This window comes from Panthera pardus, unplaced genomic scaffold, assembly GCF_024362965.1.
Source record: "Panthera pardus isolate Hobbes unplaced genomic scaffold, ASM2436296v1 HiC_scaffold_2, whole genome shotgun sequence".
Lineage (NCBI taxonomy): Eukaryota > Metazoa > Chordata > Mammalia > Carnivora > Felidae > Panthera > Panthera pardus.
Window position 1 is genome coordinate 4,430,513 of NW_026526765.1, and position 14,404 is coordinate 4,444,916.

General features: G+C 45.9%; 1 long non-coding RNA gene across 1 annotated transcript; it reads right to left on the reverse strand.

The window, feature by feature from the left end:
• Positions 1-315: 315 nt before the first annotated feature.
• LOC128778349 (uncharacterized) lies at positions 316-11,353 on the reverse strand. Its single transcript, XR_008423947.1, has 2 exons — positions 11,247-11,353; positions 316-532 (listed from the first exon to the last, which is right to left on the reverse strand). It is a non-coding gene; the product is annotated as an uncharacterized LOC128778349 (long non-coding RNA).
• Positions 11,354-14,404: the final 3,051 nt, after the last annotated feature.

Below are 14,404 nucleotides of genomic sequence, written 5' to 3' on the forward strand. Positions count from 1 at the left end.
CTTATTGATAATATCTTTTGAAGCACAAAAGTTTTAAATTTTTATGAAGTTCAATTTATCTCATTTTTGTTGTTGTTACTTATGTTTTGGCTGGTATATCTAACTAATCCAAGGCTGAGCTTCTCGTAAGGGTTTTATAGCTTTAGCTCTTACATTAAGGACTTTGATTCACTTTGAGTTAATTTTTATATATGTGTGCTTATATATAGGTATGAGGGATCCAAATTCATTCTATTGTGTATGGATGTCCAGTTGCCTGAAAGCCATTTATTGAAGACTATTCTTTCCCCCATTAAATTGTCTTGGTGCCCTTGGTAAAAAGTCTATTGACCAAGAATGCTAAGGTTTATTTCTGGGCTCAGTTCTATTTCATTGATCTAGAAGTCTGTGATGATGCCATTACCACACTATCTTCATTATTTTTGCTTTGTAGTAGGTTTTGAAATTGGGAGGTGTTCTTTTCCCAGATTGTTTTGGATATTCTTGAATTTCTTGAATTTCTGTATGAATTTTAGGATCAGCTTGTCAAGTTCTGCAAAAAAAAGAAAGCCAGCTGAGATCTTAATAGGGATTGTGTTGAATCTATGGATCAATTTGGAAAATACTGCCATCTTAATAACGTTAAATCTGATCGGTGAACATGGCTTATCTTTCCATTTATGTAAGTCTACTTTAATTTCTTTCAACAGGGTTTTATAGTTTTTAGGCTGTAAGTTTTGAACTACTTTTGCTACATTTTTCTAAATACTTTATTCTTTCTAATGCTAGTACAAATGGAATTGTTTTTGCAAATTTTATTTTCAGGTTTTTTTATTGACAGTTTATATAAATAAAATTGATTCTTGTGTATTGAATATGTAACGTGCAACCTTGGTGAATGTGTTTACTCCAATAATTTTTAGTGGATTCTCTCAGAGGTTGTGTGTACAATATTATACCATCTTCAAAGGGAGATGATATAATTTTTTTTCCTGTTTAATCTGCCAACTTTATGTGCAATTGTCTTATGTAACTGCCGTGACTGGAGCGCCCAGTACAGCGCTGGACTGAAGTCATGTGATCAAAGATGCATGTCGTGTTTGGGTTTGGGGAAAGCATTCGGTGCTTCATTGTTAAATGTGATGTTATGGGAGTTTTTCCTAGATGCCCTTGGTCAGATTGAGACTTCCCTTCAATTCTTAGTTGTTGAGTGTTTTTATCAAGAAGAGCTGTTGAATTTTTATCAACTGATTTTTCTGCCTCTGCTGAGAGAGTCTTGTGGGTTTTGTCTTTATTCTGTTAATTGACAAAATTAATTGACTTTCGGATGTTAAACCAACCTGACATTTGCAGGTGACACCCCACCGATCAGCGTGTGTGATCCTTCTGGTGTCTTCCTGGAGACAGTGTGCCATGTTTTCTTGAGGAATTCTGCACTGCATTCATAAGAGATATTGGTCTATAGCTTCTTCGTTTTAAGGTCTTTTTCTGATTTTGGTATCAGGGTAATACCAGCCTCAGAGAATGGGTTGAAAAATGCTCCATGCCCTATTTTTTGGAATAGTTTATAAAGAATTGGTGTTGATTCTTCCTTTACTATCTTTATGTTTGAGAGTGTGAGTGGGGGAGGGGCACCGAGAGAAGGAGAAGGAGAATCCTAAGCAGACTGGAGCCTGACATGGGGATCAATCTCACGACCCTGGGGTCATGACTTGGGCAGAAATCAAGAGTCGGGGCTTAACCAGCTGATTCCCCCAGAAGCCCCTCTTCTTTTAACGTTTAAATGAAAAAAAAAAAAAGTTCATCTCTTATCAGATGCATATTTTAATGCAATGCTGGATTTAAAAAAATTTTTTTAATGTTTATTTATTTTTCAGAGGGAGAGAGAGACAGAGTGTGAAGTAGGGGAAAGGACAGAGAGAGAGGAAGACCCAGAATCCGAAGCAGGCTCCAGGCTCGGAGCTGTCAGCAAAGAACCCGACGAGGGGCTCAAACCCACAAACCGTGAGATCATGACCTGAGCCACAGTCGGACGCATAACCGACTGAGCCACCCAGGCGCCCCAGTCATAAGGCTGGATTTTAAACAGTATTCTTAAGTCACAAAACTACCAGAGGCCACCGTGGCTTTAATGAAAAGAGAACCTGTCTCCTGTACCAAATTGCACCCTGATGATAGAAATGTGAACAGAGCGTTGCTAAGCAAACTTGATAACAGCTACTAGTTACGCGCATTATAAACGTACAGGGATACTTTGGAGGACTCGGGGTTTGGACCGGTACAGGGAGGCATCACAGCACGGGTGGCTCGATGGCCAGAAATGCAGTCAAAAGGTAGCGATGAAGTGTGCCCTCCTCCCCAAACAACCAAGAGAGGTCCAGGAGAACAATCGGGGGAAGACCACACCTGCACCAAATTTTAGGACAACGGAGTGCCTACCTGGCTGGCCCCCGTGGCCTGTCCCACACCAGCAGCCCGCTGGGCCGACTGCTCTGCATTTTCCCGCCTCGCGGGAGCCCCGCAGCTGCAAATGTCCATAATCACGGGAAGTCCCCTCGTTTTCTGCTCTGTGGTTGAAATAATGACAGTCTCTCTTTTTATTACTGTTCTAATGGCTTCATGTTCTGAATCACCGTGATATTATTCGTAATGGCAAAGGGGTCTCATTTAGCAGAGACAGAATTTCCCCCATACATCACTTTAAGAGCAGGAGAGCAAGCTGACAGGTTAACGAAGCGGCCCCGATAGGCGGTGGAGCCGTCAAAGGACACGGCGGTAGAAGGGAGCGAGTGGGGAGGGGACCCACGTGTTTCGCTCAGTCCCTCATTCCGGGTGATACTTACCTGGGACAGACAGCACGCTTCTTTGGTGCCTGCCTTTTATCCCAACAGCATTCCTTAAATCTGTGCCAGTTTACTTGGCACCTGGGGCCTTCCGAAAACGTTTACCCCATCTCCAAAATGGGATAAATAGCATCGCCTTGAAATAGAAAGCACACAGCCCACGGCAGAGGCAACACGCATCCTTCCCGCCAGCTACGTAGGCACAGCTCTGTCTTACAAGGGGCTCTGAAATGGTGGCCCAACCCCACCCTCACAGCACTAGGCGATGAAGTTTTATCTTTCCTAAGGTGTCCTGAATTTCTCCTGCACTTGTGTCTGGGACTTGAAAGCCATTCTTTCAATTCTCTGGTCCCATGGAGAACACCTGTTCTCCTTCTGCACGTGAGAGCCACGCGGCGCCAGCACCACCACCAACCCCCCCCCCCCCCCCCCCCCCCGCCCGCCGCCACTGCTCACTCCCTGCCCAAAATCAGGTGATTTCTCCCATGGTAGCAAAACTGGCCATGGACCGCACAGCCCGAAATGCGATCCAGGCTCTTCTGGAAAGGCAGCAGCTTATACTGACCAGGGGCGCCTTCATCGAGAGGGCACCCCATCTCTCCTGCCCCTTCTGGCCTCTTCCTTCCTATCTCCCCCTCCAGTTTGGGGGCCTTCCCTTCTCACGCCAGCAATGATCACATCAACACCTCAGATTCATTCCCCTGTGGTGTTCTTCCAGATTCTACTCGTACCAAGCCTCACGGGTGCTTACAGGCACTAAGCGACAGAACAGGCCAATATTGTACCGTCTGCCCTCATTGCTGACAGGACGCTGGTGTCATCATTCCTCTGTCATCAGCTGGGACACAATTGATAGCATTCTACCCGGAAAGACCCCGAGAGAGATGGGGCCACAACTATGGACGCCAACGGGCCGCTCCAACGCCTCCTTCCTGTGTCTGGCCGGGAACCTGAAGAAAGAGCTCAAGGTGCGTTTCAACGATTCCAGAAAGAGGCTTCCTTGGTGAGGGAAGCATAAAATCTCTAACTTATTCAGAGCTTGTAAACTTTTGTTTGGATTATTGTAGCTCCATATGTGTCAAAATTAGACGTGAGAGCTGCAAACATGTAAAATAGTGTCACAGCTCAGTTCCCGTTGCTGAGAGGAAGGGCGACCTCCGTGGCTGAGGTATTTCAGGGCGACGGCTAAAATGTCCCGCTCTTTCTTGTGTCACGCTCTTCCCTTTACTTGCCCTGCTGTGTGAATGTTCTAGAAGAGGAAAAAGGCGCAGGACTGGGCAAGGTCCCAGAGTCAGCGACTGGCTGGTGAGGTCCTGTTTGGAAGCTGCTGCTGTCTTCCCAGTCAGGCAAAACTGTGTCTCATGAGTGGGAAATAGAGAAGCTTTCGCCGTACTCCACAGCCCGCAGTTTCTGTGAGTCTGGTGTCTGGGGAGGTAGAGGAGAAAATACAGAGGATGTTAACAGAACTAAATCTGGCACCGAGAGGGCAGAAAGGGCAGGGGAACCCTGAGAGAGCCCTGGGCGACTTCACAAAGAAGGGACAGCTAACGTCTCTTGTGTCTCAGCCCACGCAGGCTGCCGTAACAAAACTACATAGACTGGGTGGCCTGTGAATGACAGAAATCTGCCTCCCAAAGTCCTAGAGGCTGGGAAGTCCGTGACCAAGGTGCCAGCAGATTCGGTGTCTGCTGAGATCCCTGGTCTTACTTCACAGATGCCATCTTCCCTGTGTCCTCACATGGCCGGAGGGGGCAGGGAGCTCTCTGGGGTCTCTCTCTCTCTTTTTTTTTTTTTTTTTAATTTTTTTTTAATGTTTCTTTATTTTTGACAGAGAGAGAGACAGAGCATGAGCGGGGGAGGGGCAGAGAGAGGGGGAGACACAGAATCTGAAGCAGGCTCCAGGCTTCAAGCTGTCAGCACAGGGACTGACACGGGGCTCGAACCCACGAACCGCGAGATCATGACCTGAACCGAAGTCAGATGGTCAACCAACTGAGCCACCCAGGCGCCCCAGCTGGGGTCTCTTTTTTGCAAGGGCCATCATGGGATCCCTCCCCTAGGCTCCCCAAGGCTCCACCTCCTGATATCATCACCTTGGGGGCTGGGATTTAAGACACAAATTTGGGGGAAGGCACAAGCATTCAGGCTACAGAACTCTGGTAAAGCCCCTTTCTGCAGACATCCCTTGTGGGAAGGACCCTCACTGAAGGCACACAGGCTGTCGGTGTCTTGCTTCTGGGCTCCCCCCAACCTTGTTCTTGGGGACTTCTGGTAAAATGCAGTGTTTCTGAGCAGACAGACAGATCAGGATGACCCTTCCCTGGCACCTTCCTTGCCGGGATGAGAGGGGAAGGGCTGTCTGTGCTCTGGGTGCTGGAGGGACGGGCCGGAAGGGCCAGTACCTTGGCAAGATGGGCTGAGACCTGCTTAAATGAACTCCCAGCCGGGAGGGCCCACGAACGTTCACCTTCTCAGCACTTCACGTTTGCAGTCCTGAAGAATCTGAGAAAGCCGAGGCAGGACCTTCGATGGGGAGGCGAGGACAGGCGAGCCCTCGGCCGCCTCTGGCTTCTCACAACATCTGCGTCCTAGCATCCACCACTGAGACACCCACAAGGAGCGGGTTCTCGGTGGTGTCCGTGGGCAGCTCCCTTTCCCTCACGAGATTCCCCTGAGGAACAGGTGTCGTTAAACAGAGACCCTCCTCCATCCCACAGGCCTCCTTCATCAGCTGTGTCCTCCTGTTCCACGGGGAAGGGCAGCCAGCCTGCTGTTGACCGTGCGTCTAGACTCTCCGCTCAGTCTCTGCATCTGTAAATAAGGAACGTAATTTGCAATCCACAGTGGTGTTTTTTTTTTAATCATCTTGACCAGTTAAGTATACAGTTCAGGGGCACCCGGGTGGCTCAGTCAGTTGAGCATCCGACTCTTGATTTCGGCTCAGGTCATGATCCCAGGGTCATGGGTTTGAGCCCTGAGTCGGGCTCTGCTCTGAGCCTGCTTGGAATTCTCTCTCTTTCTCTCCCTCTGTCTCTCCCCTGCATGGGCTCTCTCTCTCTCTCTCTCTCGCTCTCTCTCTCTCTTTCTAAAATAAAAAAAAAAAAAACAAGCGTACAGTTCATTCAGATGAAGTATGTTCACGTCGTTGTGCAACTATCCCCTCTCTCCATCTCCAGACTTTTTTTGTTTTTTTTTTTTTATCTTCCCAAATTCAAAGTCGGGACCCACTAAACGCTAAGTCTCCATTCCCGGCTCCTCACAGCCACCTTTCTGCCTTCTGTCTTTATGAATCTGACCACTCAGGTCACTCGTACAAGTGGGATCACACTGTACTCATCGCTTTGTCGCTCCCAATGTCACTTACCGTGATGTTCCCAGACTCATTCGGGTTGTTGGCTGTGTCCGAATTTCCATTGTTTTTATGGCTGAGGAAGATTCCGTTGTATGCGGAGAGCACGTTTTGTTTATCCGTTCATCTGTCTGATGGACATTTGGATCGCTTCTACCTTTTAGCTTTCGTGAATAGTGCTGCTAGGCACAAATATTTCTCTGGGACCCTGCGCACATCCAGAGGTCTGATGGATCGATCATTTGGAAATTCTACTATGTTATTTTAAGACTTCAATAAGCTTATCCACCAAGCTGCTGCTTTCTTTTAGTATTGCTACGTTGCTACCCTGTTCTACTTTCCTTGCTGTTTTCTTGACCTACCGATGTGCCAGAGGCTCTGAGCTCTCAGAAAGCGCCACAGCCTACCTCTTCTCCATTAGGAGAAACATCTGGAGGTGCTTCATGAAGACACCAGGTCAACATCTGTCTCCAACTCCTTCAGCTGTTATTTCCCTGGATCAAACTAATCCTTAGGAGGTAAGCATTCACGGACCTTATCCTCTACGGTTACGTAAATTAATTGTTTTAATCTTATATATATAGGTATACACATAGTAATATATAGTATATAGTTATTATAATATATATTATATATATAATAATATTGCATATAAAATATATATTATATATCAACTAATCCACTGCGTATATAATGTATCTATATCTGTATATCTTATTGGTTCTTTTTCTCAGGAGAACCCTCATACAAACCCCCAAGATAAGATCCCATAAAAGCCATTGGAAATCTTTTAATATGTTTTTAAATTTTCGTTGCTTAGAATAGGAAGAGAGGAATCTGTGTCTGGCCTAATAGAGGGTGTCTCTTGGTGTAGTAGCTGAGAGCACAAGCTCAGGAACCAGACTGCCCGGCTTCAAATCCTGGCTTCACCAAGTGCAAACAAGTTGATGTTAGGATGATCATTCAACCTCTCTGTGCCCCAATCCTTTCATCATGTAGGTAGCAATATTATTATAGAAACCTTTATGTAAGCGTTTGTTAATATGGTGACTGTTATTACTATTATAATTACTACCGACATATATTAGAAGGAGTCTTTTTTTTTTTTTTAGTTTTTTTAAAAGTTTTTCTTAGAGAGAGAGAAAGCACAAGCAAGGGAGAGGGGCAGAGGAAGAGAGAGAGAGAATCTTAAGCAGGCTTCACGCTCAGTGTGGAGCCCGACTAGGGGTTCCATTCCATGACCCTGGGATCATGACCGGAACTGAAATCAAGAGTCAGATGCTTAACTGACTGAGCACCCAGGCACCCCAGAGGAGTCTTAAAAACAGTGATGAAACAAGGATACTGAACCAAGAGCATGTCTGGGATACAACTGCCAACGCCTGTCTCTGGTAACTAGAAACTTCCTAGATACTCATGCCCCCACACATGCATGCCCACTCACCCACACAGGCATTCTCACAGACGCCCGTGTTCCTCCTTGACCTCAGCCTTCGGGCCATTGTTTTTCCCGTCCCCTCTCTCTCTCCTTCTCCTTGTCCGTGTCCTTCTTTTAAATCTGGGAGCTGATACTGGACATGAGGGGTGTCCCTCTCCTGTGGCTGAATACGGCAGGTGTAAATTAAGGGGGGACGGCTTTCAGAGACGAAGTTGCCTGGCCAGGTGAAGAACCGTGTTAACAAGGATGTGACATCAGGGAGAAGCAGGGGGGGCCTCCCGGAGAGCTCAGACCTCCTCCTGAGACACATCTCACCCCCGTCCTCTGCTCTTTGGGCGTCTCCCTGAATTTACCAGGGAGGAAATTCCCGGTGTTACTTACACCAGTTTAAGTCAGGTGTTTGTAACTTCCTTCTCTGGGTCTCATTATTTAGTGTTTTGGGGAAGTTTGGGACAATTCCTTAGCACATAAACCATGAAAAGCGAGCAGTGTAGGCAAGAAGTAGATTTCCCTCTCGTAGTTCCTTCCAAAATGAGAAACTAGTTGTGTGCTAAGTCCTGGTTGCGGAGGAGCCATAGTGACCGGTGTTGGCTTCAGACCCAACCCAAAGACAGCAAGCTGTCAGTCAACCTAAGGCCAGCCTTAAGATGGAGTGGGAACAAATTCTTATTGTGTATGTGTGTGTGTGTGTGTGTGTGTGTGTGTGTGTGTGCGTGTGGCTGAATTAACAATAAGGCCAGAAGCTGAAGAGGTGGCAGGAGGTAAGTGAAGAATTTTGGCCAGGCGAATCCAGTTGGGGGCCAGGGGTGGGACGTGTGGATGGACGGCAGGATCAGAGGGCAGCAGAGCAGCCGGAGGGAGGCCCTGAGGAAAAGGTTCAGGGACTTGAGTTCTCTGCGTGTCGGTTTCTGTGGCAGCTGTGACAGGTTACTCAAGACTTGGAACAGATTTGTGCTTTTGGAGTTCCAGAAGTCACAAATCCAAAATGGGTTTCATGGGGCGACCCAGGCATCACGCTGGTGTGTGCCTTCACAATGCTCTAGGTGACAATCTACTTCCCTGCCTCTTCCCACCTCTGGAGGCACTTTCTGTGCATTGCCTGGCTCCCTGCCCCCTCCATCTTGCCAGCAACGCAGTTCACTCTCTTTCCTTCTGCTTTTATTACCTAGACTTCCTCTCTTCTGTCCTCAGTTAACTCTCCTTCCACCCTCTTCGACATCTGCAGGGAGGGAAAAATTCTTCCTCTACCCTTCAAGGTCTTCCAGCTGGATGAAGAATTACACTTACATGAGATAGGTTAACAGGAGAAAACTCTAAAGTTTTATTACGTGCACACAGAGGTCCAATAAGGAAAGAAATGGCCAGGCAGGCAGTTTTTATACTTTTGGGACAAAGAGACAATAACTTTGTGAGCAATTAACAGAATAAAGAAAACAGATGTTTGGGATCTTTAATTAGAGAGGAATTCTAGGCAGAATTTGGGCAGAGGTAGCAGATGAGAAAAAAAGGTAACAAGATTTGTTTCTATGGCTTTCTCTGCTTAGAAGGTTTTATCTCTGGTGATAAAGATGTGTTTTTACGTCTCAGCACAGGGAGGGTAACATCCACACAGGAGATTTACTTCCTGCTTTCTGGGGCACAGAGGAGGGCCTGCATGTCTTTGCACCTGCTGTTTCTTAAGTAACTTTTATTTAAAGTAATCGATATCCCAGGGCACCCGGGTGGCTCAGTCAGTTAAGTGTCTGACTCTTGATTTTGGCTCAGGTCGTGATCTCATGGTAGTGAGATTGAGCCTGGTGTCAGGCTCTGTTCTGGGCGATGGAGCCTGCTTGGGATTCTCTCTCCCTCTCCCTCTCCTTCTGCCCCTCCCCTGCTTGCACTTGCTCTCTCTCTCTCTCTCTCAAATATATATATATATATATATATATATATATATATATATATATATATAATAATCAATATGCCAAAGTGACACAATCCCTCTGATTACATTTAGAGCCCATCAGGAAAATGCAGGAAAATCTCCTCGTCTCAAGATCCCTAACTGAAGCATATCTACAAAGAAGCTTTTTCTGTGTAAGGTAACCTTCACAGGCTCCAGGTATTAGGAACTGTATATGGTTGGGGGACATTCTCCTCCCTACCACACTGGGGTTCAGATTCTGATGCCCAGGAGGCCTGAATTCCAGTCCCTGTTGTGAGATCCCTGCGTTATCCCTCGATCCCTTGACATGTTACAGGCCCTGGAATGGACTGCAGTAGAGCTCAGTCTATTTTTCTGTTTTATTTATGCTCCTGTGGCTGCGAGACACAAAAGTAAGATTAAAACCTGAAGTAAAAAAACAAAAACAAAAACAAAAACAAAAAAAAACCCTGTCGTGATAAATACAATCCTATCCTTGGACAGTTTAAATATTTCTGTTAGGAAACTTTAGACCTAATAAAAATTTTATGAATTAGCAAGAGATAAAATAAATATACCCAGAATCAATTACATTCTTCCATACCATCAGTAACCTGGAATGCATCATTTATAAGGAATTTCTATTTACAGTAGAAACGAAAACATAAAATATTTAGAAACAAATTTAAGAAAGGAGGCATGACCTTTATACAGCAAGTGACCAAAGTTTACTGGCAAATATAAAAGCCTTGAATACAGAGATCGCATCCCACTTTCTAGGTGGGAAGGCTAACCTATGATAATGTTAGTTTTTAGCAGATTAAAAGATGGATTCCACTTAGTTTGGGTATGATTTTTCATGGGACATTAGGGAAGGGTTTTCAAATTCATCAAAAAAGACGCAGTTGAAGTGTGTTTCCACAGAAGACCAGGAAGCAAAGAAACGGTACCAGGGTGGCCATGAACGTGGTGGCAGAACTAAGGGGCCAGGATTGGGAAGCAAGTGCGCATGTGGGAGCTGAGTCTCAGGCAAGCCGTGCCTCTCTGAAGCAGTTCATTTCCTTATTTGTAAAATAGAGGCATGTCAACATCCATAAACGAATTCTGAAAGGCAGGCTCGCAGAGTCTTTAAATAGAACTGATACAATGTGTTCCGGAAATCTGTTTCTGATGACGCAAGCCATATTTCCTGTGACGCTGGGGACAGTGTTTCAATGTGAAGGCCTTAAATAAAAATTGTCCTGGGACAATAGAGAAAGGGAAAAATTAATATTTTAAATGAATGTATTGGCTTATTTCATATAAAATTAAACATGGATGCAAAGTGTATTTAATAAGGACAAATCAATTTCAACCATGTCACAGAACAATTTAATGCGTTCAGTTTGGACGGAAGCAATTTTAAAATATCCTCCTTGGAAAGAATGGAAGATTGGCAGTATTTTGTCTTCCTCTATTGTTCCAGCACTTTCTGTAGGCCGTCTTTCATCAGGAAAGGGTGCATCAGGTTGTGAGGGGGAGCGGAGGACGTCTCCATGCTGACCTGAGCCCGGAAACAGGACTGCGCACCCGGGAAAGCTGACAAGAGGACAGAAGAACAGACGGTTGTTTGTAAGAATTTAAAGTGCGATGGCTAAGCAGACAGACAATACACAAAGGGGGCAGCACAGAGGCAAAGGATGACTGGGAGCTGTTCCTGGAATAAATGATGAGGTCTGTCAGAAAAAGTCTCACCTGGCAAACTTCACCGAAATAGAAAGCAAATTGCCCAGATGCCCTTGAATCCTCTCCCTCCTCCTTGGGCTCCTGAACAGCGATCCCGGCACGGGCAGGCAGCTGAAAATGTCTGGGCGCCTGACTTAATCTGGCAACACTGTGAGCAGGCAGCCCCCCAACTCAGGGCAAGCAGGTGCCTAGGAGGTTAGAGCTCCGAGACCTCCAGGGGGAATCGGCAGGAGCCAGGCCCCACTGGAAATCACAGGCACCCCCGGCCGCTTCCCCTGTCCCGTCCCCCTTCCCCAGGGGGGCACTTTCTTAATAAACCACGCACAAGAATTCTTATCTCTGGGAACCTGGAGTCACAAATAAATGCTTAAAAATAAATGAAAAGAGCAAAAGAAATTACAAATAAAAGTCATGTGACACACTGACTTATCTGCAGTGGCTGTATGGTACAAAGGGTCACAAGACAGAATTAATACAAACACTTCAGTAAGAAAGTGATGGAGGGACACAATGGAAAAAAACAAGAAAGATTATGAACTGGAGATTCAAATAAGGGGAAATACAAGCGATCAAAAACCACCTGGTCATATGATTCTCAACTTAGGAAAAGTAAATAAAACAAGATTTATTTGTTCCCATTAGACGGGAAAATCTAGAACACTTAAAATAATGAGGGCCAGTGGACGTGAAGGGAAATTATTATTCTTAAGCACTGACGTCTTTATAGCCAGCCACCTTGAAAGGCAATTTGGAAGTACTCCCTAAGATGTGAGATGCCCCTAACCTGTACAGGGCTCCGAAGTTTTAACATCCTTCTTTGTTCATTCATCCTAAAAATATTTGCAAAGTGCCAAGCACGTACCTAGAACTGTCCTGAGCACGGGGTGCTGCTAAGTATGATAAAAGGCCACTGGGAACCTGGGCTAAAACCACCTGCTTTTTGGCCTCCTGAGCCAAGGGAAAAGGCACCCCAAAGAAATGCGGGAGCACCCCAGTCTCAGTACACAGAGCAGGCTGTATGGGATCCCTTACAGGGTCTGGGCTTGTGCGGAAGCGGGAAAGGGTTGGATGCTGTTGTGAAACAAAGGCAGTTTGGTGGTTTAGATCTTACCTATTTTTATCTTGGAGCAGGAAGAACCAAAGCAGAGCAGCCTTCGCTAGCGATGGGTGGAAAGGTGGGACAGAATGACGGGCATGTTTGGTCATTCCCAAGGCTACAGGGCTGACTCAACACTGTCATTCCCACGGGGTTATGGGGTAGCCGTGTTGAGCATTATTCGTGGTTCAGTTAGAAACATCCCGGTCTGCCTGCCGGCAGCCAATACAAACCATTTATTTTCTTAGTACAAACCATTCAACTCTCTGCCTGGCTGGGGACTTGCATTCTAATGGGCGGAGATAGGCAATCACCGAATGAACAAATACGTATGTGCTGTAAGGTCAGGAAGTGATAAGTACTCTTTAAGAAAAATAAAGAGGAGAAGGGGGTAGGGAGAGATATCAAGGCTGGGTTGCTCTGCGACTGGGTTTTTATCGCTGAAAGATAGGGAATGACCTAATTTCCCATCAATAGGCAAATGGCCAAAGAAACCACGATGCCCACGGTGGCTCACACAGAATCATATACATGGGCCTGGATCCATAGAAAAATGACATGGCACTTCATCAACCCAATGATAGTAATAATATAGGGAAAGAGAAAAGTGGTGACACGGTGAGCGGTCTTTAGAGGGGACTGTAGTGTCAGCCATCACATTGTAATAATTGTTCAAGGAAGGAAAATGCATCCATGGACCAGTTCTGTTACTTTTTGCCAAGAACATAATTACATATGACCCCGAAGATATGCCTTTATGCTTTACATATCAGATAATGTTTTCAAATTTTCAAAATACAGAACCAAATAGCCATGTTTGGAGATAGATATACAAAATATTTCCAGAAAATTCCACATAATATAGAAACTCATGCAATTCCCCTGAGACCATTAGACCCCGGTAAATAATCAAGCCGATTAATATTTGTTGAGTTCCTATAATAAGTCAAACTTCCTTTAGCATTAAGCCTCCAGGAAGACTGGCTACTAGGGAGGCACTTCCTTCCCCTCTGTGACAGACGCTGCAGATAGACTCCCAGGGGCTCCTTCATACCACCCCCTCCCCCAGGCTGCTGTCATGCAGGGACCACATGACCCTGACCCAACACAGATCTCTTCTAAAGGTCAGCCTTTGCTCTGGGACGCCCTACTGGCTGTCCTCAAGGCTGCAGTGACATCCGAGGCTCCTCTTTGCCTGCCCCCCTGCCTCCCACAGGTGCGGGTCCTTACTGAGGTCTGAGGCTCTCCGGCCCCCTCTGTCCCTCACAGATCTTCCCCTCCATACCCTTTGACTTCTGACTCCATCCCGACCTCTGCTTCCCACAGGACCCAAACTGACAAAAGAGGTGAAAATTGTATCTATTCTGCTCAATCTTATCTCCCTAGTGCCTCCCAAGTAAACACCAATACAGAGAGTAAAGTAATATACATGAAATACACTCGAACCAAGGAACAAAGAAGGGTGGAAGTAAACCACGCCTTAATATTTTATGCTTTTCTCTTTTTTTTTATTATTATTATCATTTTAGGCTTTTCAAATTAACCAAATAAATAATGCTGATGAATTGATTGTGAGGCTGGTATAATCACACCCTGCTAGTATTTATAATCAGCATATCATTTTTCAAAGCTAGCTTGGCAACATGAATAAAGAACTTTCAACTCGATCCAGCAGCCCTCCGTCGCGTGACTGGTTCTAAAGCGATCTGTAAGGCAACTGTAAAAAGAAAACAAAACAAGAAAACAAGGGCTGTACATCAAGTTAGCCGTTGTGTCATTAGCCACGAAGCAGGTGACTTGCCTCTCCAACCAGAGGAAAGTGGCCACTTGAAAGAGTTCTATCATTTAGAAAGGAAGAGGCTGGCATAGAATGGAAATGAACTGTAAGCGGCCTGTTGAAGACACAGGGGCACGAAAAGAGCTGGATCTTCAGGATCCTGATCTTCCGGAACCTTCTTCCACGTTCCCCAGCACTTCCTGAGCCGAGTTCAGGGAGAGAGAGCAGTCTGCCTCCTCCCCTGAGGTCAATGCAGCCCGAATCCCTGGAGTGGGACTCAGCCTCTCCCTGTGG